Genomic DNA, 4,490 nt, shown 5'->3' on the forward strand with positions numbered 1-4,490 from the left:
AGCAGTAAGCTGAACCTCAACTTATGGCACTTTGTGAAAGTGTTGAGAACTAGAGCTCAGTTGTTGGGCACGCCACCACTGTCCATGAAAAACTATGGACTGCACTGCTTACATCTGGCTCTAATTAGTCCACGGTTGTGTTCAGCCGAATGACCTCTGCCGGGAACACTCAGAATGAGGTTCTGAGGTATTGCAACATAGGAGCGTTTCACTGCTTTCAAGGCTTCTTAGCAAGAATTCCAGAATCTTGCTGTCGGCAGGCCCCCGGCTGTTCCGTGTGAACATCTCCTTGTAAATCCCCATTGGTGTCTTTTACACCCGTGAAATTTGGCCAGGTTATGCAGTCTGCATTGCTGCACAATTGCATCTACCTAGTTCTGCCGCGGTTGCAAACATTCAGGCGTGGCAGCCAGATAGGTGGTCCCGGTAAGACAGGGCCAGCGGACTGGGTATATCTGGTTCCCCTTCTCACCTGAGTGCTACTGATTCCAGCTTTGATGGCTACACACTACTCAACCGGAGCAGTAAGCTGAACCTCAACTGATTGCACTTTGTGAAAGTATTGCGAATTAGAGCTCAGTTGTTGGGCACGCCACTACTTTCCATCCAGCACTATGGACGGCACTGCCTACATCTGGCTCTAATTAGTCCACGGTTGTGTTCAGCCGAATGACCTCTGCCGGAAACACTCAGAATGAGGTTCTGAGGTTTTGCAACATAGGAGCATTTCACTGCTTTCCAGGCTTTTTAGGAAGAATTCCGGATTCTTGCTGCCGGCAGGCCTCCGGCTGTTCCGGGTGAACATCTCCTTTTAAGTGCCCCGTAGTTTCTTGTACACCCGTGAAATTTGGCCAGGTTATGCAGTTTCCATTGCTGCACAATTGCGCCTGCCTAGCTCTGCCGCGGTTGCAAACATTCAGGCTTGGCAGCCAGATATACTGGTCCCCGTAGGACACGGCCAGCTGACTGGGTATATCTGCTTCTCGTTTTTATCACCTGAGTGCTACTGATTCCAGCTTTGACAGCTACACTCTACTCAACCGGAGCAGTAATTTGATCATCAACTTATGGCACTTTGTGAAAGTGTTGAGAACTAGAACTCAGTTGTTTGGCACGCCACCACAGTCCATCCAGCACTATGGAGGGCAATGCCTACATCTGGCTCTTATCAGCCCACGGTTGTGTTCAGCTGAATGACCCCTGCCCGGAACACTCAGAATGAGGTTCTGAGTTATTGCAACATGAAAGCGTTTCACTACTTTCAAGGATTCTTAGGAAGAATTCTGGAATCTTGCTGCCGGCAGGTCTCCCGTTGTTCCGGGTAAACATCTCCTTGTAAATCCCCCGTGGTTTCTTGTACACCCGTGAAATTTGGCCAGGTTATGCAGTTTTGATTGCTGCACGATTGCGCCTGCCTAGCTCTGTCCCAGTTGCAAACATTCATGCGTGGCAGCCAGATAGGCTGGTCCCCGGAGGACACGGCCAGCGGACTGGGTATATCTGCTTCTCGTTCTTATCACCTGAGTGCTACTGATTCCAGCTTTGACTGCTACATTATACTCAACCGGAGCAGTAAGCTGAACCTCAACTTATGGCACTTTGTGAAAGTGTTGAGAACTAGAGCTCAGTTGTTGGGCACGCCACCACTGTCCATCCAGCTCTATGGACGGCACTGCCTACATCTGGCTCTAATTAGTCCACGCTTGTTTTCAGCTGAATGAAATCTGCCGGGAACTCTCAGAATGAGGTTTTGAGGTATTGCAACATAGGAGCGTTTCACTGCTTTCAAGGCTTTTTAGGAAGAATTCCGGATTCTTGCTGCCGGCAGGCCTCCGGCTGTTCAGGGTGAACATCTCCTTGTAAATCCCCCGTGGTTTCTTGTACACCCGTGAAATTTGGCCAGGTTATGCAGTTTGCATTGCTGCACAATTGCGCCTGCCTAGCTCTGCTGCGGTTGCAAACATTCAGGCGTGGCATCCAGATAGCCTGGTCTCCTTAGGACATGGCCAGTGGACTGGGTATATCTCCTTCCCCTTCTTCTCACCTGAGTGCTACTGATTCCAGCTTTGACGGCTACACTCTACTCAACTGGAGCAGTAAACTGAACTTCAACTTATGGCACTTTGTGAAAGTGTTGAGAACTAGAGCTCTGTTGTTGTGCACGCCACCACTGTCCATCCAGCACTATGGACGGCACTTCCTACATCTGGCTCTAATTAGTCCACGCTTGTGTTCAGCTGAATGACCTCTGCCGGGTACACAAAGAATGAGGTTCTGAGTTATTGCAACATAGGAGCGTTTCACTGCTTTCAAGGCTTCTTAGGAAGAATTCCGGAATCTTGCTGCCGGCAGGCCTCCAGCGGTTCCGGGTGAACATCTCCTTGTAAATCCCCCGTCGTTTCTTGTACACCCGTGAAATTTGGCCAGGTTATGCAGTTTGCATTGCTGCACAATTGCGCCTGCCTAGCTCTTCTGCGATTGCAAACATTCAGGCGTTGCAGCCAGATAGACTGGTCCCCGGAGGACACGGCCAGTGGACTGGGTACATCTGCTTCTCGTTCTTCTCACCTGAGTGCTACTGATTCCAGCTTTTACAGCTACACTCTATTCAAATGGAGCAGTAAGCTGAACCTCAACTTATGGCACTTTGTGAAAGTGTTGAGAACTAGAGCTCAGTTGTTGGGCACGCCACCACTGTCCATCCAGCTCTATGGACGGCACTGCCTACATCTGGCTCTAATTAGTCCACGGTTGTGTTCAGCTGAATGACCTCTGCCGGGAACACTCAGAATGAGGTTCTGAGGTATTGCAACATAGGAGCGTTTCACTGCTCTCAAGGCTTCTTAGGAAGAATTCCGGATTCTTGCTGCGGGCATGCCTCCGGCTGTTCCGGGTGAACATGTCCTTGTAAATCCCCCGTGGTTTCTTGTACACCAGTGAAATTTCGCCAGATTATGCAGTTTGCATTGCTGCACAATTGCGCCTGCCTAGCTCTGCTGCGGATGCAAACATTCAGGCGTGGCAAACAGATAAGCTGGTCCCCTTAGGACACGGCCAGCGGACTGGGTATATCTGCTTCCCGTTCTTCTCACCTGAGTGCTACTGATTCCAGCTTTGACAGCTACACTCTACTCAACCGGAGCAGAAAGCTGAACCTCAACTTATGGCACTTTGTGAAAGTGTTGAGAATTAGAGCTCAGTTGTTTGGCACGCCACCACTGTCCATCAAAAACTATGGACGGCCCTGCCTATATCTGGCTCTAATTAGTCCACGGTTGTGTTCAGCTGAATGACCTCTGCCGGGAACACTCAGAATGAGGTTCTGAGGTATTGCAACATAGGAGCGTTACACTGCTTTCAAGGCTTCTTAGCAAGAATTCCGGAATCTTGCTGCCGGCAGGCCCCCGGCTGTTCCGTGTGAACATCTCTTTGTAAATACCTGGTGTTGTATTGTACACCCGTGAAATTTGGCCAGGTTTTGCAGTTTGCATTGCTGCACAATTGCGCCTGCCTAGCTCTGCCGCGGTTGCAAACATTCAGGCGTGGCAGACAGATAGGCTGGTCCCCGTAGGACACCGCCAGCGGACTGGGTATATCTGCTTCCCGTTCTTCTCACCTGAGTGCTACTGATTCCAGCTTTGACAGCTACACTCTACTCAACCGGAGCAGTAAGCTGAACCTCAACTTATGGCACTTTGTGAAAGTGTTGAGAACTAGATCTCAGTTGTTGGGCACGCCACCACTGTCCATCCAGCACTATGGACGCCACTGCATACATGTGGCTCTAATTAGTCCACGGTTGTGTTCAGCTGAATGACCCCTGCCGGGAACACTGAGAATGAGGTTCTGAGGTATTGCAACATAGGAGCGATTCACTGCTTTCAAGGCTTCTTAGGAAGAATTCCGGAATCTTGTTGCCGGCAGGCCTCCAGTTGTTCCGGGTGAACATCTCCTTGTAAATCGCCCGTGGTTTCTTGTACACCCGTGAAATTTGGCCAGGTTATGCAGTTTGCATTGCCGCACAATTGCGCCTGCCTAGCTCTGCCGCAGTTGCAAATATTCAGGCGTGGCAGCCAGATAGGCTGGTCCCCGGAGGACACGGCCAGCGGACTGGGTATATCTGCTTCTCGTTCTTCTCACCTGAGTGCTACTGATTCCAGCTTTGACAGCTACACTCTACTCAACCGGAGCAGTAAGCTGAACCTCAACTTATGGCACTTTGTGAAAGTGTTGAGAACTAGAGCTCAGTTGTTGGGCACGCCACCACTGTCCATGAAAAACTATGGACTGCACTGCTTACATCTGGCTCTAATTAGTCCACGGTTGTGTTCAGCCGAATGACCTCTGCCGGGAACACTCAGAATGAGGTTCTGAGGTATTGCAACATAGGAGCGTTTCACTGCTTTCAAGGCTTCTTAGCAAGAATTCCAGAATCTTGCTGTCGGCAGGCCCCCGGCTGTTCCGTGTGAACATCTCCTTGTAAATCCCCA

Source organism: Dipodomys merriami, unplaced genomic scaffold, assembly GCF_024711535.1.
Source record: "Dipodomys merriami isolate MVZ:Mamm:240054 unplaced genomic scaffold, mDipMer1.0.p SCAF_1, whole genome shotgun sequence".
In the NCBI taxonomy this organism is placed as follows: domain Eukaryota; kingdom Metazoa; phylum Chordata; class Mammalia; order Rodentia; family Heteromyidae; genus Dipodomys; species Dipodomys merriami.